Here is a 25,930-nt window from a genome sequence, read left to right on the forward strand (position 1 = left end):
AAATCTAATCCCTGGAATAAGGACAGTCTATTCAATAAATGGTGCTGGGAAAATTGGATTTCCACGTGCAGAAGCTTGAAGCAAGACCCATACCTATCACCTTACACAAAAATTCACTCAACATGGATTAAAGACTTAAATCTACGACCCGAAACCATCAAATTATTAGAGAGCATTGGAGAAACCCTGCAAGATATAGGCACAGGCAAAGACTTCTTGGAAAAGACTCCAGCAGCACAGGCAGTCAAAGTCAAAATTAACATTTGGGATTGCATCAAATTGAGAAGTTTCTGTACTTCAAAAGAAACAGTCAGGAAAGTGAAGAGGCAACCGACAGAATGGGAAAAAATATTTGCAAACTATACTACAGATAAAGGATTGATAACCAGAATCCACAAAGAAATCAAGAAAATCCACAACAACAAAACAAACAACCCACTTAAGAGATGGGCCAAGGACCTCAATAGACATTTTTCGAAAGAGGAAATCCAAATGGCCAACAGACACATGAAAAAATGTTCAAGATCACTAGCAATCAGAGAAATGCAAATCAAAACCACAATGAGGTTTCACCTCACCCCGGTCAGAATCGCTCACATTCAGAAATCTACCAACAACAGATGCTGGCGAGGATGTGGGGGAAAAGGAACAGTAACCCATTGTTGGTGGGAATGCAAACTGGTTAAGCCACTATGGAAGTCTGTCTGGAGATTCCTCAGAAACCTGAACATAACCCTACCATACAACCCAGCCATCCCACTCCTTGGAATTTACCCAAAGGAAATTAATTTGGCAAACAAAAAAGCCATCTGCACATTAATGTTTATTGCAGCTCAATTCACAATAGCTAAGACCTGGAACCAACCCAAATGCCCATCAACAGTAGACTGGATAAAGAAATTATGGGACATGTACTCCATAGAATACTATACAGCAGTAAGAAACAACGAAACCCGGTCATTTGCAACAAGATGGAGCAATCTGGAAAACATCATGCTGAGTGAATTAAGCCAGTCCCAAAGAGAAAAATATCATTTGTTTTCCCTGATCGGTGACAACTAACTGAGCACCAAAGGGGAAACCTGTTGAAGTGAAATGGACACTATAAGAAACAATGAACTGATCAGCTCGTGTCCTGACTTTAGATGTACAATGTAATACTTTATCCTTTTTAGTATTTGTTGTTGTTGTTGTTGTTCTAGTACTAGTGGTTGAACTCTGTAATTAACACACAATTATTCTTACGTGTTTAAATTTTAACTGAAAAGTGATCCCTGTTAAATTTAAGAGTGGAAAAAGAGAGGGAGGAGATGTACAATTTGGAAGATGCTCAATCTGACTTGCTGCAAATGGTGGAGTTAGAAATGTGCCAGGGGATTCCAACACAATCCCATCAAGGTGGCATGTACCAATGCCATCTCACTAGTCCAAGTGATCAATTTCAGCTCACAGTTGATGGCTCTGATAGGTCTAAGAGTCAAAGGGATCACACAAACAAGTGTCTGCTAACACTAACTGATAGAATCAAAAAGGGAGAGAAAGATCCAACATGGGAAGCGGGATACACAGCAGACTCATAGAATGGCAGATGTCCTAAGCAACACTCTGGCCTCAGAATCAACCCTCAAGGCATTCGGATCTGGCTGAAGAGCCCATGAGAGTATTGTAGGCATGGAAAGCCAAGATACCATGGAAAAAAAAAAAAAAAGACCTAAATGAAAGATCTCTGTGAGTGAGATCCCAGTGGAAAGAACGGGGCCATCAAAGAAGGAGGTACCTTTCTCCGAAGGGAGGAGAGAACTTCCACTTTGACTACGACCCTATCGGAATAAGATCAAAGTCAGCAAACTCTAAAGGCTTCCATAGCCATGGCAACTCATGACTAGAGCCTAGGGAGATTACTGACGCCATGAACAGGAGTGTCAAATTGTTAAGTCAGCAACAGGAGTCACTGTGTACTTACACCCCATGTGGGATCTGTCCTTAATGTGTTGTCTAATGTGAAGTGATGCTATAACTAGTACTGAAACAGTATTTTTATACTTTGTGTTTCTGTGTGGGTACAAACTGATGAGGTCTTCACTAATTATATACTGAATTGATCTTCTGTATATAAAGAGAATTGGAAATGAAAAAAACAACCTGGTGTTAAAATGGAAATGGCATAGAAAATTAATTAATTTTTTAAAAAAACTATTATGTAGTATCTCTGTCTTTAATGTGCTGTACATTGTTATTTAATGCTATAATTAGTACTCCAATGGTAGTTTTTTCACTTTGTGTTGCTATATGGGCAAACTGTTGAAATCTTTACCTAATATGTACTAAACTGATCTTCTGTATATAAAGAGAATTGAAAATGAATCATGATGTGAATGGAAGGGGAGAGGGAGCGGGAAAGGGGAGGGTTGCGGGTGGGAGGGAAGTTATGGGAGGGGGGAAGCCATTGTAACCCATAAGCTGTACTTTGGAAATTTATATTCATTAAATAAAAGTTTTAAAAAAATATGCTTCTTATCACATATGTATTGCATTCACATTTTTGCTTTTGATTCTAATTCAAACAATTCTTCGACACCCACAAAAATTAGAAGATGACCAAGGAAAGCACACAAACCAGCAACATGTTGATAGGCTGACCTTCTCCTATTGTCTAAGGAAGGCATAGCAGTTTTGTTCTGTGGAGATGACTCTCCACCAGGTTATTCCACTGTCACCTGTCAGCTATGTCCAGTGGCAACCGATTAATTGCACCTTCTGGAGGTGAGGGCTTTTTTCAAGGAAGGGGATAGATGTTGAAAGCTTTAACTTAAAACACATTAGCTCTCAGAAGGCTGTCTCTTGTATATATGACCACCTTACTTAGAGACATAAGCATGAGGGGAAAAAGGAACTTCATTTTCAGGGGAGTGTTTGCTGTCAGAAAATCAAGGCCAGTGGACTGAGTTGCCTGAGGCCTCTCCTGACTTCACCCCCAGGCAGAGATGTGTTAAGCAAGGCTTATTTGAATGGTTTATCTGGGCCTCTTTATTACCATGTGTTTCTTTTATTTAATTAGAGAATGATGAATGTTTACCTTGTCACTTTAGAGTATGTTCTCTTAAATACATTTAGTATTGATAACTCTATCACTATGTTGCATCAGCATGCCTGAAACTTTTGGGGGAAGCCATTCTGGAAACTTGAGATAAGCAATACTTTTTCCTCCAGAAAAATACATTTTCAGGAATCATGAATTTTGCTGAGTTTTGAGGTGTTTACTGACAACCTCACGTTCCTCCATAGGCAGTCTTGTAGTTCAGTTCAGGACTTGTTAAAATTCTCCGGCTTCTATGATTTTCACACAATGACAAAGTAATCTGTAGAAATGTGTCAAGGCCATTTCTCTGCAAGCCATATCTATAAAAGATAAGTTTAGGGGCTGATGTTGTGGCATAACAGGTGAAGCCAGTGCCTGCAACATTAGCATCCCATATGGGCACCAGTTCAAGTCCTGGCTGCTCTACTTCCAGTCCAACTCCCTGCTAGTGGCCTGGGAAAGCAGCAGAAGATGACCCAAGTGTTTGGTCCCCTGCACTCCCATGGGAGACCTGGAAAATTTCCTGGTTCCTGGCTTCTGCCTGGCTCAGTTCCACTGCTGCATCCATCTAAGGAGTGAACCAGCTGATGAACGATTCTCTCTCTCTCTTTCTCTCCCCCACCCTGTAACTCTGATGCTCAAGTAAATAGATACATCTTGTAAAAAATATGTTTATTGACTATACTTTTTTGGCAACAAAATAATCTCAATGATACTTATATTAATTTATTTTTGATCATATTAACTCTTTTTTTATATATTTTTCTTCAGTTAATTCTCACCAAACTCATGGAAATTGTCATACCATGGATCACCAAAAATATTACATTATTCATAAGAGATACATTCATAATTACATTTTATCTACTTTTAATATCAAATCACATACATTGATCAGGATATATTACTCTAGAACAGTCAGACGTACAGAGACATATTGAATGACGAAAGAAATTTCCTATGTATCGTAGGCAACTGCAAATTTGCTGGTTGTTTGGAATTTAGTGACAAGAAACCAAAGCTGACATTAAAGAGGTCATAAGCACTCACTTCCTAAAGATATACCCCCAAAATGAAACTCAGAATCTTCCCCTCAGGATTTGCCATGGACAGCAGAGTGGTTAGTTACACAGGACTGGGCTGGTCTGTCCACACTAGCAAATCACTTCCTCACTCTCCCTCAGTGTCCTCAGGAATGGGGTTTGTAAGAATTACAACAATAACGCTTTTAACAGTTACACTAGCACATAATCAACGCTCAGTGGTAATTATTTAGCATAGAAGTCTCCATATTTTCTGTGCTTCGGTACTCCCCTTTCTAAGTAACTACTTCAGAGTTATTGTGATAACTAACTGCCAACATGAATGTCAAAAAAAATAGCTACTCAATACATGTGTCAATTTGTAATTATTTTATCCATGGTTAACACAACTATCCTCTCCCCAAGGTGTGTGTGTGTGTGTGTGCAAAACACTGGGGAACAGAAGACACAATCACAAAGACTTGTGTGTGGGGAGCCCAATGGACGGGGAAGTGTGTCCTTTGATAGGCGGTCATTTCCAAGCAAAATGAAGGGGCAGCTCTACCAGAACTGGCAGAATGTCCCCTGTAACAAGTGGTAGGGACACCACAGCCTTCTCTGGAGCCATTTTGGCAACAGACTGACTGACATGTCACCAGAACTCTTCCTCACCCCCGCTGACTGTCTACACTCCCGAATCTGATTGTCTACATCCCTGAACGTGATTCTGATGATGTGGGTAGTTTCTCATGAAGAGAGGGACAGGAGTGGGTTCTTTCAGCAGAGGATGACAAGGGATGTGCATCAGGAAAGGTTATTACTGGAAACTAGAACTACTTTAGGTATTTTGAGCAAGAGGTAACATAACAGAGGATCTAGTAATTAAAAATCAGTGGCAACAGTTGGAGAGACGAGCACCAGGCTAGGCCTCCAAGAATGGCTCCAAAATGCTTCTCAAAACTCAAGAAGCCAGGAAACAGACACCAAAACTGTGCTGCAGAAAACTTTAATAACCTCAACATAACATCTAAGATCAGCAGAAACAAACAAAACAGGTGAAGCTTATAAAGTCCCCATATTTCTTCTGTCTTCCAGTGTTTCTGCTTTGGGTACAATTGGCAAAACCTGTTTTGTGGCAAGCACTCTAGCAGCCAAGAAATCTAAGAAATGTAGTCTCGACAATCTTTCTCTCTCTCTCTCTCTCTCTTTCTCTCCCTCCTCCCCCTGGATGAATGGTTTCTTGGTGGTGAACCAATTATGTATGCTAATTTGGAAATGTAGTTTTCAGAGGCAATTTTCCTTAATGATGTTTAAGCACACTAAGACCCCATGCTGTAAGGCAGAAGACAGAGAGTTTGATGAAGTCAAGCCATGGTCTACTTCACAAGGAGTTTCATTGCTGTTGTTGTTTCAATCAATTCAGAGACAATATGGGAGTTAACTTGAAGTCAGAGATGGACTGAATCAAGTTGGAGAGAAGGAAAAGTCATCAAGTAGCCCTGGTTCATGTTCTGAATGAAGGTATCTTTACAAAGCAGACAGAAAAGTCAGCCGACCTTACAGATGACTTTTTCTTTTTCAGAGTTCGTAGATAATCATTTATTCCCTTTAAAGTGTCTGATCAATGTGTTTAAAAAATCCTTTAGAAGCTGAACTTACACTGTGGCAACATTTCAACTCTTATTTCAAGGAGGGACCAAAAGCTCAGTATACCTTTTGAATTATTTTTTTCACTGAAAGAAAGGAGAAGAAATGTGGGCAAGAAACTCACAACTTCTGAAAGCATACAATGATAAGGTTTTGGTTTTCCAAAAAAATGAAATATTTGATGCGACGGCTACAATTTTATACATTTTTAAATATCATTAGAGAGATATTCCCTGTGAGTGTTACCTTTCAAGGACGACATACATACTCAGTTAATCACCAATAATCCATTCATCCAGTTTATGTATAGCCACAGCCAGTCTACTGCCCCCATTCCAGCCTACTCTTTGCTTTTTACAGTCCTTCCATTTGGAAATGAAAGTCAGGATCCTTGCCAATAACAACCACCTCCAGTGTTTTCAGCATTGCTACCATCACCCTGGCAACACAGAAGACAGGACATAAATAGTTGCACTGCCAAATTTATCTATTGCCTTGTTGTGCTGGTGGGAGTTAGTATTGTCAAGGGAAGTTCATACAAAAGATAAAAGTAAATTTTAACTCATCAATGACAAAATTTTCTAAAACGTGAATGCACATTTTTTAAAATTAATTTATTTTAAAGGCATTGAAACAGAGAGAAACACAGAGCTCCCACCCATTGCTTCACTCCCTAAATGTCTCCAACAGCCAGGGCTGGGCCAGGTCAAAGCCAGGGGACTGGAACTCAAACTAGGTTCCCAAGTAGGTGTCAGGGACCCATGTACATGAGGTATAATCTGCTACCCCCCAGGGTGCTCACAGGCAGGAAACTGGAGTTGGCATGAGGGCCAGAATTCAAACTCAGATATGGGATGCAGGTGCCCCAAACAGTGCCCTGACTGGTCTGCCAAACACCCACCCTGTTTTGTTTATTGAGACCAGTAAGCAGAAGTGTAGATAAAATATGGACTCCACGAAGGTCAAGAAAATACCTGTTTCATTTCCCAGCACTGAGCACCAGTGGATGCTCACTAAATAGTTATTAAATGAATGAATTTGTCCAATACAACAAGGGGTCTCTTACAGCAGAAAGTTTGGTATTATTTCTTTACATCCCTGCTTTGGTAGCATTAAAACACTTTTACGAGTCAGGGTCCAGAATATTTTTCATGACAAATTTTATTAGTCATGAATGCAGAGAGTTCATAATGTAGATTCAGGGAGCAGTGCAAGTTGTTATTTTCAATAACTGTATCCTGTATCAGAGAGCTCATTCCAGTTCCAGCTGCTCCACTTCCGAACCAGCTCCCTGGTGATGCACCTAGGAAAGGCAACAGATGGTGGCCCAACTGCTTGGGTCCCTGTCACCCATGTGGGAGACCCAGATGTAGTTCCTGGCTCCTGGCCTCAGCCTGACTCAGTCCTGGTAGTTGTGTGCATTTGGGGAGTGAACCAGTAGATGGAAGCATTCTCTCTTTCTCTCTCTCTCTCTCTCTCACTCACTGTGCCTTTCATATAAAAAATAAATATTTAAAGAATAATGCAGCTTCAGTTAAACTATCTGGTACAACAGACATTATGTATAACCAGACATAATGCTATTGATGCCATCAACATTTTCAACATCGAGTTGGGCTTTATGTACCTTTTTAAAAATGTATGGCATTTCTGCCTCTCCCACGGCACATGTGGTAGATATTTTGCACATAAGAACACCTAGACTCTAAGAGGTCGACAAGTTCAGCAAAGTGATTGTCACAGAAGACAAGGCTTGAACTCAGCTTCATCTGGCTTCAAAGTCCACATTCATTCTGGTCACAAAACTGCCCAGGGTGGGAGGGAGGGCAGTGGTATGGTCCAGCAAGGCTGGCACCCCATAGGAGCACTACTGGTTCAAGTCATGGCTTCTGCTCTTCTAATCCAGCTCTCTGTTAATGTGCCAGGGAAGGCAGCAGAGAATGGCTCAAGTGCCTGGGCCCCTGCCACCCACATGGGAGACACAGAGAAAGTTCCCAGCTCCTGGCTTCAGTCTGGCCCGACCCTATCCATTGCAGCCAATTGGGGGTGAACCAGCAGATGGAAGGCTCCCCAGTCTCCATCTGGAAAATCAGGAGAAAGAGAGGAGACCCCTCATCTTCAGTACTTTAATGGGCCAGATGCTCTTGTTGGGGATATTAACCAGGGTCAGCTAACTGGGAGGGAACTGCTAACTCTCCAAAGGCATCCTTGGAACTCCTTGACATCCAGCCATAGGAACCAGAAACAACAACTTGCTTTTATTTTTCTTTATTCTTTATTTTAATCTACTTACAAGTTAGAAAGAGTGAGAGTGAGAGTGATAGAGACTGTTCATTCATTGGCTCTCAAATGCTGGCAACAGCCAAGGCTGGGCCAGACTGAAGCCAGGAGCCAAGAACTCTGTCTGGGTCTCCAACATGGTCGGCAGGGGCCCAAGTACATGGACCATCCTATGCTGCTACCTCCCAGAATGCATCACCAGGGAGCTGAATCATGTGAGATCCAGGTGTTCCAAATGGCAGCTAAACCCACTGCACCACAACGCTTGCCACAATTCCTTGTTTCTTAATCCAGAGCTGAATTTCCACCAGATGGCACCAAATCATAACAGGGGCTGAAAGGGATGGATTTAAATTTGCTTTTTCTTTGAAAGACAGACAGATTGAGATCTTCCTTCTGCTAGTTCACTACACAAATACCCACGACAGCCAAGGCAAGGCTAGACCAAAGCCAGAATCCTGGAACTATCCAGGTCTTCCACCTGGGTGGCCAGGACCCAAGAACTTGTTGCCCTCTAGGGTGGTGTTAGCAGCAAGCTGACTCAGACTGGAGCAGGCAGGACTCAAACCAGGTACTGCAATATGGGATGTGGGCCTCTCAATCTGTGACTTAACCATTGCACCAAATGCCTATCCCAGGGGGAGATTTTAGATCCTGCAGGCAAATCTCTGGAAATCAGGAGCCTGCTTCTTTAAATCAGGAGTAGATACTTACCCAGCCTTGAAATAAAGCAACCTCTTATTTTATGCAGTTGGGCACACTTCTCCAGCTGTGACAAGGTTTTACTATAGTTGGAGCGAATTTTTCTTCCTCCCTGCTTGCACATAGATCTTTTCTTGTTAGACTTATGGAGCTTGAAATGGAATGGTCCTAAGAAGCTGCCTAACTTCATTTAGCTAAACCTTCCAAATGGCAGGTCCTTTTTAATATGCATGATTCAAAAAAATCAAATTAAATTTTAAAAATAATAATCTGCATGATTCCAAACCCTTTATTAACCATTAAGATGTGATGAAGCTATTTTCCATTCTGTTCATTTCTCTAATTTTTAAATTAAAAAAATATCAAGGGAAATTGTCATTCACTCCTTGAATCAAACATGTGGCACATACCTAAAGGATGATGGACTTTAATTAGCACCACAAGATGTTCTGAACATTCCATCTTTCCTTAAAGCTGTTAGAAATCTACTTCTTAGGATGCTGTCCACTTTACATTTCCAAAAGCAAGCCCCCTTTCTCTTCTAACCTCATTTGGACAGACACTGTCAGAGTCCTGGTGGCCTCTGTTGTTCAAACAGTGGAAATATATAAAGTCCTGGGCAGGCATTGTGGCACACTGGGGGTAAGCCGCCGCTGGGGATACCTGCATCCCCTACTAGAGCAAATGCTTCAAGTTCTGGCTCCTCCACTTCTGATCCAGCATCCTTTTAGTGCACCTGGGAGGCAGTAGAAGATCACTCAGTACTTGGGCCCCTGCCGCCCATAGGAGAGACAAGGATGGAGTTCCTGGTTCCTGGCTTCAACCTGGCCAAGCCCTGACTGTTGAGGGCATTTGAGGAGTGAACAAAAGAGTCTCTCTCTCTCTCTCTCTCTCTCTCTCTCTCTCTCTCCCTCTCTCTCTCTCTTCCACTTAGGCTTTCAAATAAAGAAAGAAAGAAAAAAGAAAAAAGCCTTAGGACTTAGGACTTCAGTATCTCTGGGATGGTCCTCACCACAAATTTGCTGACATGATAGGAATTCAAAATGGGTTCATTAAACTCCTTATATTTTTAAAATTTTTATTATTTGAGAGACAAAGGGATGGCTTCCATCTGCTGGTTTATTCTCCAAATGCCCACAACAGCCAGGCTGGCCCAGGAGCCTGTAACTCAAGCCAGTTCTCCCACGTGGTGGCAGGACCCAATCCCTTGAGCATCATCTGCTGCCTCTTGGGGTCTCCATTAGCAGGAAGCTTGAGCAACAAGCCAGGGCCAGGCACTCCAAAGCAGGGGCCTTAACCACTAGGCTAAATGTCTCCCTCTTACCTTTCTAACACTTGTTTGTAAAACTGATCCATGAGAGTCCAACTGGGATACAACGTCCATACAATTGAAGCAAATGTTTTATAAAACAAGTTTTTTAATGCTCAGCTGGAAGTGTTCGTTGAAAAAAACAAATCAGAAACACTAATTTTAAAATGCGAACTATTGCTATACTTGTAAAGAAAGAGCTTGATGAAAATTGTACACAATTAGTGAAAGAGGAAGAACTAGTAGTTAATACTCGTTCATATTGCCTTTAATTTCGCCAGCCGCCGCGGGATCTGACACAGGGCCTGGTGTGTGAGCTGCCCCAGCACCTTGGCTGCTTGGGACCGTCTGTCTCCACTCTTCCACAGGGCTAGTTTGAGTCAGAATATGACATTGTGATTGTGAGGGGATCTGATTCATGGGAAACCTTCACTGGTGTTGGCTACTGTTCCTGTCATCGCTGCTATCCCAAACATCTCTGCAAGATTCACTCACTGCAAGCAAATCCACGTGGGTTTATGTAGCATATCTGCAGGAAGTGAATTCAAACTCTTAAAATGCAATAGCAGACATCAGGTATTAGGTCTTGAAATCCTCTTAAATGGGACTGGCACCATGGCACAGCGGGTTAAGCTGCCACCTGCAATCCTGCAACATGAGCTTCAGCCTGGCCACGGAGCCACTACTGTTGCAGCCATTTGGGGAGTGAAACAAAGGCTGAGAGTTCTCTTTCTCTCTGTTATTCCCTCCCGCCTCTCTCTCTCTCTCTCTCTCTCTCTCTCTTTCTCTCTGCCATTTGCTTTTCAAATAAATAAAATAAACATAAAAAATACTCACATTGTTAGCATTCATTTTAAAGAATAAATAAGTAAGTCCTCACAAATGTTTGCAAAATGAAATTAAGCAACTGAAGGAAGATTAGCTTAATAGAGACACTGCAAATAACATTTTACAACAGATTAATAATTTTACTACTATTGAATATTTTATAACATGTTAATTCTAAAAATGTGTAAATATAAATTTTTATATTTTATTTTATATATTAATATTTTATTAAATTTTAAATTTTAAAAATGTATAAATATAAAATTTATGCTATATATGTAATGCAAACTGGTTAAGCCACTATGGAAGTCAGTCTGGAGATTCCTCAGAAACCTGAATATAACCCTACCATACAACCCAGTCATACCACTCCTTGGGATTTACCCAAAGGAAATTAAATTGGCAAACAAAAAAGCTGTCTGCACATTAATGTTTATTGCAGCTCAATTCACAATAGCTAAGATCTGGAATCAACCCAAATGCCCATCAACAGTAGACTGGATAAAGAAATTATGGGACATGTACTCTATAGAATACTATACAGCAGTCAAAAACAATGAAATCCAGTCATTTGCAACAAAATGGAGGAATCTGGAAAACATTATGCTGAGTGAATTAAGCCAGTCCCCAAGGGAAAAATATCATATGTTCTCCCTGATCGGCGACAACTAACTGAGCACCAAAGGGGAAACCTGTTGAAGTGAAATGGACACTATGAGACTTGATCAGCTCTTGTCCTGACTGTTGATGTACAATGTAATACTTTATCCATTTTAGTATTTTTTTTGTTTTGTTCTAGTACTCTTGGTTGAACTCTGTAATTAACACACAATTATTCTTAGGTGTTTAAATTTTAACTGAAAAGTGATCCCTGTTAAATATAAGAGTGGGAATAAGAGAGGGAGGAGATGTACAATTGGGGACATGCTCAATTGGACTTACCCCAAATGGTGGAGTTAGAAACGTGCCAGGGGATTCCAACACAATCCCATCAAGGTGGCATCTACCAATGCCATCGCACTAGTCCAAGATCATCTTCAGTTCACAATTGATCATAATGATAGGTCTAAGAGTCAAAGGGATCACACAAACAAGACTAGTGTCTGTTAATACTAATTTATAGAACCAAAAAGGGAGAGAACAATCCATCATGGGAAGCAGGATACACAGCAGACTCATAGAATGGCAGATGTCCTAAATAGCACTCTGGCCTCAGAATCAGCCCTTAAGGCATTCGGATCTGGCTGAAGAGCCCATGAGAGTATTGTAGGCATGGAAAGCCAAGACACCATGGAAAAGAAAAAAAATGAAGACCTAAATGAAAGATCTCTGTGAGTGAGATCCCAGTGGAAAGAATGGGGCCATCAAAGAAGGAGGTACCTTTCTCTGAAGGGAGGAGAGAACTTCCACTTGGACTATGACCCTATCGGAATAAGATTGAAGTCGACGAACTCAAAAGGCTTCCATAGCTTTAGCAGCTTATGACTAGAGCCTAGGGAGATTACTGATGCCATAAACAAGAGTGTCAAATTGTTAAGTCAACAACAGGAGTCACTGTGTACTTACTTCTCATGTAGGATCTCTGTCCTTAATGTGTTGTCCAATGTGAAGAAATGCTATAACTAGTACTGAAACAGTATTTTTACACTTTGTGTTTCTGTGTGGGTGCAAACTGATGCAATCTTTACTTAATATATACTAAATTGATCTTCTGTATATAAAGATAATTGAAAATGAATATTGATGTGAATGGAATGGGAGAGGGAGTAGAAGATGGGAGCGGTGCGAGTGGGAGGGAAATTATGGGGGGGGTGTAAGCCATTGTAATCCATAAACTGTACTTTGGAAATTTATATTTACTAAATAAATAAATATATTTTTAAAATAATATTTTACTATTAATATTTACTACAGATTAATAATTATATTCATAAGGAAGGGTGAAGAGCAAGTTAACAAATCATGAGGCTATTCCATTCCATTTGAAGAAAGTATTTTTTAAAACATGCTGCAATTTCATTATTATATGTTCATTGAAAAAAACAAAGAAAATATTTAAGTACTTAAACAGAAACTTAAGAGTCACCTTAAATTCCACCATCTGAGGCCAGGGCTGTGGCGCAGCAGGTTATACAACTTGCAGTGTTTAGCATCCCATATCAGAATGCCAGTTTGAGTGCTGGCTGCTTGGCTTCTGATACAACTCCCTGGTAATGTGCCTCGGCCACTGCCACCCATATACGATACTAGGATGGAGTTTCTGGTCCCTGGCTTTGACCTGGACCAGCCCTGACTGTTGGAGCCATTTGATGAATGAAATGGAATGAGATATTCTCTCTCTCTCTCTCTCTCTCTCTCTCTCACCCTGCCTGTCAAATAAATAGATAAATCTTTAAAAAGAAAATCAAAAGGCATCTTTTAAAAATTCCATTATTTAAAGGGAAAAGTGTGTGTGCATGTAATTTCTATAAACTTTAAAGATAAAATTTTGATGTATAATTGTTCAGACTTTTTCTTGTACATCTATGAAGACTTGAAAAGAAGGAGGGAGTGGGCCTATGGCTGACACAGGAAACAGTGCTCAAGGCAGAGAAAATAATGCACATGCCCCAAATTGGGAGCATGCCTAGTGTGTTCTAGCAACATTGAAGGGAGTGGTATAGTTGGAATATGTGGATAAAAGAAACAGTAGGTTAAGATAAGATAACCAGTTAAAAGTCTAAAGATTGGGGCCAGTGCTGTGGTGAAGTGAGTTAAAGCCCCAGCCTGCAGCACCGGCATCCCATATGGGCACCAGTTCAAGTCCCAGCTACTCCACTTCCAATCCAGCTCCCTATTAATGAGCCTGGGAAATTGTGGAGGATGGCCCAAGTCCTTGGGCCTCTATACCCACGTGGGAGACCCAGAAGAAGCTCCTGGCTCCTGGCTTTGTGGTCAGTTCAGCTCCAGCTTTGGAGCTATTTGGGGAGTAAACCAGCAGATGGAAATCTTGTCTCCCTCTCTGTCTCTACCTCTCTCTGTATCTCTGTCTTTAAAAAAAAAAATTAAAAAAAAAAAAAAGAAGTCTAAAGATTATGATAACTTGTTCCAGAGCAATGACAGTAGAATTGGGCAAATGTGATTTCATCTGCACATATTTAAAAATTACAGGCAAAGGGCTAGCACTGTGGCATTTCAGGTAAACCTGCCACCTGCAACACCAGCATCCCATATGGGTGTAGGTTTGAAACTCCTCTGCTCCACTTCCGATCCAACTCCCTGCTAATGTGCCTGGCAAAGCAGCAGAAGATGGCCCAAGTGCTTTGGCCCCTGCTCCCACATGGGTGACCCGGAAGAGGCTCCTGGCTTCTTACTTCAATCTGGCCCAGTCCTGGTCATTGTGACTATATGGAGTGTGAACCAGCAAGTGGAAGATCTACCTCTCTGTGTCTCTCCCTCTCTCTCTCTCTCTCTGTAACTATGCCCTTCAAATAAATGAAATAAATATTTTTTAAAAATTACAGGCAAAAAGATTTATTGATGAATTGAAAATGATATGAGTTCTGCTGAAAGACAGTAGCCAAGGGTAACTCCAGGTTTTGTGTATACATTTTTAAGAAGACGGGAGTTGCCGTTTACTGAGTTTGAAAGGAACACAAGAGGATCAGATTGGGTACAGAGTGGAAAAAAATCAGGGGATCCATTTTGAACATAAGTTTGAGAGGTGTAGTACAATTCTAAATGGAGATATGGAGTAGGCAGTTGTGTGAGTCAATTTGGAATTCTGTAGAGAAATTCAGTATGGAGATATAAATCTGTCAGCACGTGCCTGGTTGTTAAAGTCATTGAGAATGCGTGAGATCCTCTAAGGGGTATAGGTGGAAAAAGTTTTCAGGTTCAAGCTGGGTGGCACTTCAACACAGAGAGTTTAGGGAAACATTGAAGAACCAGTCAAGAAGGTTGGGAAAGGGTAGACAGAAAATTTAAAGAAAATCACAATGTCAATGAAGAAAGTATTTCAAGAGGGAGGGAATAGCCAACAGTGACAAGTGCATCACCTAAGTTCCTAAATTCCATGGCTGAGACTTGACCAGTGGATTTTACAACATCCAAGTTGTTCACTGCTCTCCTACTGAGATAGAAAATTTATCTTCAACTGTCACTGTTGTCTTTATATTTCAAATACCTCCCCACTCTGAGTAATGGACTGCTACTTACAGCAGAAGCAATCAGAAGAGGAACCACACAGTCCCATAGTATACATAAAAATGTGGGCTCTGAGCCACAGCCAATCCATCTGTAAATGTGGTACCTCATGTCCTCCACTCCCTTTGGATGCTGCTTTAGCAACACTCCCTTCCATTGCCATTATTTTCTCTGAATGTGAGTATTCCCATCAGCATACAAACTTCCAGAAGTAAATGCATCAAGCAAATCAATTTGTCCTTCTTAAAGGATGCACAGAACCATTTTTGACTGTGATTGAATAGCAGTCATCTCTCTACCTACTTTTATACATTCTCTTGTCTTTTTAAATCTTTATTTGTTTAAAAATATTTTATGAGTTCATTTTATTTACTCAAAGCATAGAGAGAAAAAGAGATAAACAGGGATCTTTCATCCACTGGTTCACTTTCCAAATGCAACAGCAGGGATTGGGCCAGGCAAAAGACAGGAGCTGGAACTGCAACTGGTCTCCCACATGGGGAACAAGCTACTTGAGGCATCATTTACTACCTCCTGTGGTAGGAAATTGCAATGGAGAGCAAAGCTGAGACTCAGCCGCAGGCACTCCAACATAGAATTTGGTCATCCCAAGCAATGACTTAACTGCTGCACCAAACACTCCCTGCCTCTTTTTTTTTTTTTTTTTAGGGGAGAGAGGATAATGTGAAATTGACCACCTTTAAATTCCACAACTTTTAAAATTATTTATCTGTTTGAGAGGCAGAGGGACAAAGGCAGACATATAGAGAGAAAACTCCCATGTGCTGATTCACTCCCTAAATGCCCACAAAGCCTGAGACTGGACCAGCTCCAAAGCTGGGAGCCAGAAACTCAATCCAGGTCTCCCATGTGGATGGCAGGAACTCAAATACTGGAGTCATGTCTGCTCCTCACAGGGTCTGCACTGCAGGAAGCTCAGACATTGAATCAACCACTCAGATGTCAGAAGTGGGCATCTTCACTGGCATCTTAACCACTTGGCTAAATGCCAGCCCCCAAGTTCTGGTAATCAGTTATTCTTTTAGTCAGTATCATAATCCACCTGTGTTGAGATTTAACTCTTTTTTAAATGTAAAAAGTCTAATTATGGGTCAAGTACAAGTTTATACCTAATTATCAATGATACGATTGATTTCCAAGTCATCAATGCTATCTGGAGATTTTGACAAAGAGTCTGATTCCATGGATCTGGAGTGAAAGAGCACCAGGCTTTTCTAGTTTAGGGAACAGGTGTTGCATGGCATTATATCCAATCCCACTATGTCCTGGCCTGGAGTGGCCTGAGGCTCCCTGGTAGGTGACTCTTCTGGGCAAAATATCTCAGACTTACTCTATCAGAGATAAGAAGTTTATTTTCAGTCCAAGACACTGCACTAGGTAGAAGATTTAAGTGGTTTAAGTGCCTCAAGTGGCTTAAACTCAGTTAAGGATAGCAACATCCAAACAACTCATTACAATGCAGTGTGGTCAGTTCTTTAGTAGTGTATCACAGAGACTCATCAGAAGGGACCGTCAACCAGCAGTACAGGAGAAGCAAATTTGGTCTGAAGACCACTTACATGGAAGGAAGGGGTGAAGAGATAGAGAAGGAAACACAGGAATTAGGGAAAACCCTAGGCCTCTGATGTCATGAAAACCAAGGCACATTCATGTGGTTCTGGGATATAAAATGAAGAATCAGAAGCAGTTAGAAATGGGAAGGTAAACTCAACAGTCCGGATTCACAGAGAAAATAGGACCAAATCTCATGATGGAGATTTGACAAATTTACCACAAAGGCCACTGAGAAGTTGATTTTAAAATCTCTCTACGTTCTCCCATGGAGCCCTGGTGTGGAGTAGTCACCTGTAAGCTAGGAGTAAATGAGGGCAAGAGGAGCAAGGCAAATAAAAAGAGAAGCAGACACAGCACCCTGAAATGGGAATCTGGGGAAAAAGTCAAAGTTGTTATAGTCCCATATGGGCACCGGGTTCTGGTCCCAGTTGCTCTTCTTCCGGTCCAGCTCTCTGCTGTGGCCCGGGGGGCCAGTAGAGGATGGCCCAAGTGCTTGGGCCCCTGCACTAGCACTGGAGACCAGGAAGAGGCACCTGGCTTCAGATCGGCGCAGTGCCGGCCGTGGCGGTCATTTGGGGGGTGAACCCACAGATGGTTCACTCTGTCTCTCCTTCTCTCTGTCTCTCTCTCTCTCTCTCTCACTGTCTATAACTCTACCTGTCAAATAAAAAAAAAAAAAAGTTGTTGTAGTCATCCATGGGTCAGATTTCCAAAGTAAAAAGTCTCCGTTTTTAGGTCACAGCGCATTTCTGGCCACTTCTGGCATCTGCTTGAGTTTTAACAGGCTTGTCTGCATGATGTTCCAGCAACATCCGTAAATGTGAAAGAAATTAGTCAATAGCCACAATATTTAATCCACATAATGTCAAGTGATCAAGTCCTTCATCGCATTGAGGAATTGTTTTGGCATCCACCATCCTGCCCATCTATAACCATCCAAAGAATTGATTTTTGAATCAGAGGTACTTTAGGCAGATTGTGAAATTTGTGAACTACATTAGTGCTATAAGGTGCCAGGATGGGGCATGCTGAGAGGCAGGGTTTCTTAGAGCCCCGACAGGGATGCTGCCAAGCCCTGGCAGCCATGGAAAGTGGGCTATTTGCCCAGCATACAGATCTTCAACTCTCTGTGCCCATTTACTCACTCCTTGGCTTCCCTTCCCTCTCCTCCCATCAAAGCTCCTCTCCCCCACACACCCCAGAGGACTTGATGTCAGCTAATTATACCTTTATCCGAGTTTGGATAAATGCATTCTTTTAAGTCTTAGCAAGAATGCTGTGTCCCCTCTTAAAATAGTTTCAGAAATAATAGGCAGGACAACTTTGTGCACTGAGAGAAGACTCTTCCTTCCCCAGAGCCTCTGGAGGAACTACCCCCCACAGATCCAGACCCAGCTGCACCTGAGCCCATTGGTTAACGGACTCCAGGAGAAGTATGAAGCTCCTCCTCTGTAACCATGGTGACAAGGGTTGCTGTTAGACTGTCCCACCTCCAGTCTCCCTTTCCTGATGACAAGCACCCAATGTTTCCATGCTGGGGTTACTAAACCTTCATTGTATCTGTGTAGTTTGTGTAGGGTTAACCTCCCCTCAGACTCCCAATGAGCATATGATTTAGGTCTAATGAGTTTGAGTATCAGGTTCCCCTGGGCTCTGTGAAGGGTTCATTGTTAGGCAAACCAAGTAGGCTATCATGTCAGAGAAGCTAGGGCACAGTTACCAGCATTCTAGGCAGGGACAAGGCAGGGCCAGTGAAACTTGGTTTGGAACTTTGCACAGAAGGCATGGCTCTCCATTTCTGAGTTACCAAGTGGGATGCATTGAAGATGGAACTACTTGCTGTGAAGGGAAGCATGTCTGAAGATGATGCTGGGAAAGGAAAGCAGAGGGAACCAAGAGGAGACCCTGTTTCCCAGCTTTAAGATCCAAGTTTGAGCCACTGGTCCTTTCCATTCTGTGTATCAGTGATTTTCAGTCAGGTGTCGTTAGATCGTGTACAATATAGATGACATAAATCATCAAATATTCTAGCAGTTTCTGTCTGTGGGATTAGACTTCTTGGCCAAATCCAGAATAAATCCTTGAATATGCTTCCATGTGGTGAGAGCTTAAAGGACATCCTATTGCTCCCCAATTCCCTTTCTAGCCTAAAATTTCTCTCCCCTTACCCTAAAGTCTGACTTGTCTTTTACATTTTTTTAAACAGATTGTGCCACAGTTGTGACTACTGCCTGAACTACTTTACGAATTTCCGCTCATGGGATTAGTTTAGCAGCTCCATGGGATAGTTGCTATTTTTATCCTGTTAGTACTAGCTGAGAAAACTTGGCCAAGGTCACACCCTCAGTAAGGGGGGTGGGGGTGGGGGGATAGAGGAAGCCAGGTTTCCACTGCTGAGAAGCCTAAACCTACTAAAGCATTTTTTAACTTCATATTTTATTTGTTGTTTTTTGAGATAACATTCTGAGTTTACATTATAGTCAAAGGCTTCGTGGCTCTCCGAAATAAAGAGTTCAACAAATAAAAAGCAGGAAAATAGGCAAGGGCCATACGCAATAAATGCATGAAAAGATGTTCAACTTCACTCCTATAAATTTTTAAATTGTCACAAAACATTAGAGCTGTAGTAGTATAAAACTCCCATCTATTTGTTTGACAAAGAAGCCTTGACATCAGTGTTTCTTACTTCTGGCTTGATGGGTTTAAGCATCTGTGGAGCTTAAAAATCAACTGCTTCTGGGGTCTCACAAGAGAGTCTGTTTAACTGATTCTGATTGGGTTGTGAACACCAATATGTGTTCCTGCTTATAGGTTTGCTAATATGTAACCCATATCACATCAAAGATCAACAATTTTCTTGCTTCAGATCTGGGCATTCAAAAGATGCCAAAGCCTCCAAAACTCTCCGAAACCTCATGAGCTTCCATATTATGTACACTAGAAAGCAGTTCCGACTTTGAGAGATTATTAAGACAATCCATTATAATATATATTTAAATTGCATATGATATTTGTAGAGATGAGAGTTGGTACCACAGTTCCTGAACCCAGGAAAAAGACATAATGTGAGCAATGGATGGCAACATAATTAAAGTCATTAAATTTAAATAACTACAAATGACCCACTTTTAGCTTATATTGTTGCTAAATTAAGAGTGATATGGGAATTTTTTTTGTCATCCATAACTTGTATATGACCTAGATAAACTTACCAGCATAAAATAGTGCTAATTTACATATTGTTTACACCCACAGAATGTAAACTATTTCAGACTCGGTTCTCCCCTTTGTGGCTGGATTCTGGAATGAAGAGATAATGTCTAACTTTTCACTTTGCCACCTACTCCCTAGATACCATATCCAATCCCTACTGTTCCTCTAGTTCTTAGGGGTCACAGATCTGTAACCCTCATAGAGAAACACATCTTAAGAGTTATGGCACAAAGTTTGCTTTAATAAATCTCCAGTCGTTGCTTCTAATTAATTAATATCCCTTATAGCCCTGACAATTTGTGTAACTTAATTAATATCCACTAGTATTCCTTTCATTCCATTTCCAGAATTTTAAAAAATATTATCATTCCAGCTAAGTGTAAATTAACATTTGCATGCTGATGATAGAATAAATTCTTAGGCCTACTTGACTTCTAATATCTTTGTCATTGGGGGAGGTGAGAAGCTGTTTTTCTGAAATATCAAAATATTACTTAAGTTTAATAAAAGCTACATTCATAATTCTGATAAATAAAATCCTAATATCTATAACCCTAGTGTTTTCAACAACTTTCCTGCTACCTTTCACCCATAAATTTCTAAATGTTTCAGTTTGCTTTTTTTTAAAAGATTTATTTTATTTATTTGAAAGACAGAGTTACAGAGAGAGGTAGAGACAGAGAGAGAGGTTTTCCACCCACTGGTCCACTCCCCAGATGGCCACAACGGCCGGAGCTGCATCGATCCAGAGCCAGGAGCCAGGTGCTTCTTCACGGTCTCCCATGTAGGTGCAGGGGCCCAAGGACTTGGGCCATCTTCTACTGCTTTCCCAGGCCATAACAAAGAGCTGGATCGGAAGTGGAGCAGCCGGGACTAGAACCGGTGCCCATATGGGATGCGGGCGCTTCAGGCCAGGGCTTTAACCCATTGCTCCTGGCTTCGGATCAGCGCAGCACCAGCCGTAGCGGCCATTTGGGGGGTGAACCAACAGAAGGAATACCTTTCTCTCTGTCTCTCTCTCTTTCTCTCTCTCACTGTCTAACTCTGCTTGTCAAAAAAACAAAAACAAAAAACAAAAAACATTTAGTCTTGAAAGTCTTATTTTTTAGGCTAATTATTTGGATTTGTAATGACCTATTCATTGCATCTTGCATCTTGAAAAATATTATGAAAGAAACACTATCTAGGTTATTTGTAACTTCTAGTTTATTGACTCAACACAAATTAATTTAGTATAGCCAGTCAATATTAAAAGAACTCAATGCTATATCACGAAATAATTTATGCATTCAATAGTTGGAGTGGAGATTTGTGGGTCTTTTTGTCCTTTTAAAAGAGCTGTGATGATTCATTCAAAAATATAATTGATAAAATGCTCCTCAGGTAACTTACGCTGTTAAGGCTTTAGAAATAAATAATGGGGGCCAACATTATACCGCAGCAGGTTAAGCTGCCACTTGGAACATCCATATGCCATATCAGAGTGCTGCTTTTCCACATTCTGATCCAGTTTCCTATTAATGTGTCTGGGAGGCAGGAAATGATGGTGCTAGTATTGGGTTCCTTGCCACATACATGGGCGACCATATGAAGTTCTAGGCTCCTGGTTTCTTCCTGGCCTAATCCTGATTATTGTGGGCATTTGGGGAGTGAACCAACAGATGGACAATCTCTCTCTCTCTCTCTCTCTCCCCACCCCTGGGTGTGTCTGTGTGTGTGTGTGTGTGTGTCCCCCTGTCCCCCTTGGTCACTCTGCCTTTCAAATAAATAAATATTTATTTATTTATTATTTATGTATTATTTATTTATTATTTATTATTATTAATTATTTAGTGTGTGTGAAGTTGCATGTTTATTTCAAATGTTTTGAAAAAATAGATATTGTATTAGGAAAAATGTACTCAAAATGATAAACTTCTACATACTAAGGGATAGGGCAGGCATCTGGCCAAGAGTCAAGACGTCCATGTCATATGTTCAAGTATGTAGGTCCCAACAGCTTCCTGCTCTTGTGGACTGTGGGAGGCAGTGACGACAGCTCAGGTGATTGGGTTCCTGCCCCCCACATGGGGATCTCAGACTGTGTTTCCAACTCCTGGCTGCAGGCCTGGATTAGTCACGACCATTGTCAGCTTTTGGTGTGTGACCAGTGGATGGAAGCTCTCTCTTTTTCTTTTTGTCTCTAAAGAAAAGATATAAAAAACACTAAGGGAAAATATGAGCACGTTGTCATCAAAGTGTGTGTGTGTGATTCTGAGAGTGGAGATGGATTTATCTGGCTGACTATGTAATCTACTTCTAGACTTTAGTTCCCATACCCATGTGTGCATAGGATGATGGGTTGGGGGAAGAAAGACCTCAAATACTTATGAATTTAAAAAAAAATTGTACAGCTTATTGCAAAATACAAATATTACAAATTTAAAAAGAAATGTTAAAGCTATTTCTATTCTTCTAAAATGCACATAGAAAATACTCTTCTGATTTCATTCAACTGAATTTGTACCTAGAAGAACATTAAAATTGGGGTCATATGTTCAGGGCCTGGAATAATCAGATAAGACCAAAATAGTAGGGGGTTCTGGTTTGCCATAACTGAATTATATGCTCTTGAGAGGACACAATGTTCAGCCCTATATTGTATGATATTGTTTAATTATTTGCAATAGGCCAATTACTCAAAATTTTGGTTATATTAAATCAAGCATGATCCCACAGACACAAGATCAGGAATGTAGTTATAAATTGACGAAGCTACCAGTTGCTGGTAGTAACAGTTATTGCATTACACATATTCTCTCTGGTTGTATGTTAAACATTTCATCTTTGGTTTCTATTTTCCCCACAATTTCACACTTGCATACTAAAAGAATAGTGAATCTTATTTGTAAGTAATTTAGATTCTTTGAAACTCAGTATCTTGTCTGCTGGAGTAGACATAGTGATAACTTAGGGATTTATGGGAAGAATGAAATTACTGAATGTATGTGAAAGCACCTTTCACTTTGCTTCATGTATAATAGAAGTTTCTTCCTCTTTCCTTTTTTGGTTACAGTGCAACAATCATATTTCATTGTCATTGTCTTTTCTGATAATTTCACCGGATCCAAACCCACATTCTCTATATAACAGTCCGGAACATCTTTGACCCTAAGTCACTCAAGCTATTTTTTTTTTCCTGTGTATTAGCGAGCTCCACGAACTATTATCCACAAATCATTATTTCTGACGCCACTCTCCGAGGTGTGAGCATCTGCTAGCTGTGAGCAGAGGGTGCAGCTGTTGTTCAGAGACCATCTGGGCTGTGTTGCCAAGCAACTGCTGCAAACCAAATCCCGGGGCAGGTTGCTTGCCCGGGCGCACCTGCCTGCCGACCCAGCTATTTATTTAATTAAAAATCTGTTCCTGCACAACAGCTTGGCCGGAGAGGCAACAGAGAAATCGATTACGACTGTATTAAATGACCTCCCCATATTGTTTCATTGACTATTCATTGCAAATCAAAAATGTCCCTGACCACCCCCACTGACTCTTATTGACTTTGCAAAAAAGTGTGCAAGAGCAAAATATAGGTGGGTCCTATTTGCCTGTCAGAGAAATAGAGAGCAATCTGTCAGGAACATTGCCACATGAAATAAACTGTGCCCCAAATAAAATGTTTCATCAACAAGAGAAGCTTCTAACAAGAAGATACTGCATTTTTACTTGCAAAGGAAAAGCAGGGATTTAAAACATGGATTTACTATGAACTGGGGATTGGGAAAGTCAATCTTTTTCCATGGTCTAACTTGCTTTCTTTTTTCTTTGCAATTAAGAAAAATATTTTACCATTTCAGGAGCATGAGAATCGCTCTTACATCGCACTGGTTCTCTACTCCCATACCCTTCTCCCCACTTTCAGAATTGACAGAGACTCAACCAGATGATTGTCAAGCATTAATGCCATTCATTGAAATTCCTTTTAAAACTACTGGGCGTGGCAGGGGCTGGGGAATGCTAGTATACAGATCAACAAGCTCTGTGCTTTGAAACTCAAGTACCCTTTTCCCTCCTAGGAACAACTGGATCTAATCAGAATTTCAACAGGAAGGAAATATACAGGTCTCTGTTGTGATTGTGCAACAGGTTCCTTTTTAATATCCCTGAGATCAATACTTTAAACCGGAATGACAATAACGAAGTGTTCCCAATTTTTATGGGAGCTACTGAAGTCAAGTAAGGCCTTTATGAAGAATTCAGTGTTTGTTTTATCATGAAGAACAGCATACATTATTATTGATTTTCCTTGAGTGATGTATCAATTACCTGTGTAAGGGAAGCTCCTGTTCAGAAACATCAATAACATACAAATAATAACAATGTGATATTAACGAAAGCTCACATTTAAAGACTATAAGAAAGAGCTTCTTAATATTCTACGTGTGTACGTGCCTGATTTTCAATGGTTTTAAAGTTAAAATTGGGATTAAAACGTAAAAATTATTGCCAACATAGCAGTATATCAGTATTCTTGGTTTAGTGCATTGCCTATCTTCGCTCAGGTGCAAAACTCCTGGGCTTCTGTTTTTGCTACCTGCTGCTTGCCCATGCCACATTTACAATCACATTTCTGTTGTCACTGAGATTAACATTACTTGTACTGATTATGGACAATGCTCAACATTAATAAGGATCTCTGACTGTAAAGATATTTCACAGTGTTTATTTCCGATACAAATTTCACGAGAATATGCCGTAAATTTTCCTGGTTCAGCCTTTTTATTTCTACAAGTGGTTGCTTTCAGTAGCCTGTTTATTTCTGTGGATGCTGACAGTAAGCAGTCATGCGCTATTCTCCCTCTTATGCCTCCTTACAGTGTTTTCCTTTGTTCTCCTCAGCCTTTTCCTCCTAACTAACACATACCTTGAATCTTCTATTTGATACAATCTGAGCCTCAAAATAATTTTAAATCTAGAATATTATAATTTCCTTTAACTCAAATCGTTGTTCTTAACTATAAAGAAGCAACATTTGGTCAGAATTTTCTTTTGTTTTAAACCTGAACATACCAATAAGAAGACTGCAACGTATGTGTATAAAGACTCTTCTCAGGGCAGGTATCTGGTATAGTGGTTAAGGTGCCATTGGGTATAGATGTAACACAGCAGGCTAAGCCACTGTTTCGGACCCTTGCATTCCAAATCAGAGTGCCAGTCCAAGTCCCAGCTGCTCTGCTTCTGATCCAGCTCCTTGCTACTAGTGCACCTGGGAAAGCAGCAGGTAACAGTTAAAGTCCATGTTTCCCCGTCACCCATATGGGAGACCTGGATGGAATTCCTGGCTTCTGGCTTTAGGCTGACCCAACCCTGGCTGTTGTGGCCATCTGGGGAGTGAACCAGTGAATAGAAGATAGCTCTTCTCTCTCTCTCTCTCTCTCTTCCCCATCTCTCCCCCATCTCTCTCTCTCTCTTTTCCTTTCCCTCCCTCCCTCTCTCTCTTTCTCTCTGCTTTTCAAATAAATATTCAATGTATATATTACTATCATACCAAATTCAAACTTCAATATTTTTTCTGATTTAGTATGTTCATTCAGAATCAACTCATTCTTCAAACTCCAGCAAAATATCATTTCTTTTGTCAGAATGCTATCTTTTCTGCTGTGTAGTGATTTTCCCCCTTCGGCTAGTATTTAACATTTATGTCTACGTGTCTTGATTCCTTGGAGCTATTGATAGATATTATTGATTGAAGATTATACTGTTCATTCATTCAGTTATAAGCTAGGGATTGTGTTGGGGAAACAAATGGTAAATTTCCTTGTAATCTCAAAGATTTTAAAAACAAGGCAGGGGCTGGCGCTGTGGCTCACTAGGCTAATCCTCCACCTGCGGCGCCGGCACCCTGGGTTCTCATCCTTGTTGGGGCCCTGGTTCTGTCCCGGTTACTCCTCTTCCAGTCCAGCTCTCTGCTGTAGCCCAGGAAGGCAGTGGAGGATGGCCCAAGTGCTTGGGCCCTACACCCGCATGGGAGACCAGGAGGAAGCACCTGGTTCCTGACTTCAGATCGGCACAGCATGCCAGCCGTGACGGCCATTTGGGGGGTGAACCAAA

This window comes from Lepus europaeus, chromosome 1 (assembly GCF_033115175.1).
Source record: "Lepus europaeus isolate LE1 chromosome 1, mLepTim1.pri, whole genome shotgun sequence".
NCBI lineage: Eukaryota > Metazoa > Chordata > Mammalia > Lagomorpha > Leporidae > Lepus > Lepus europaeus.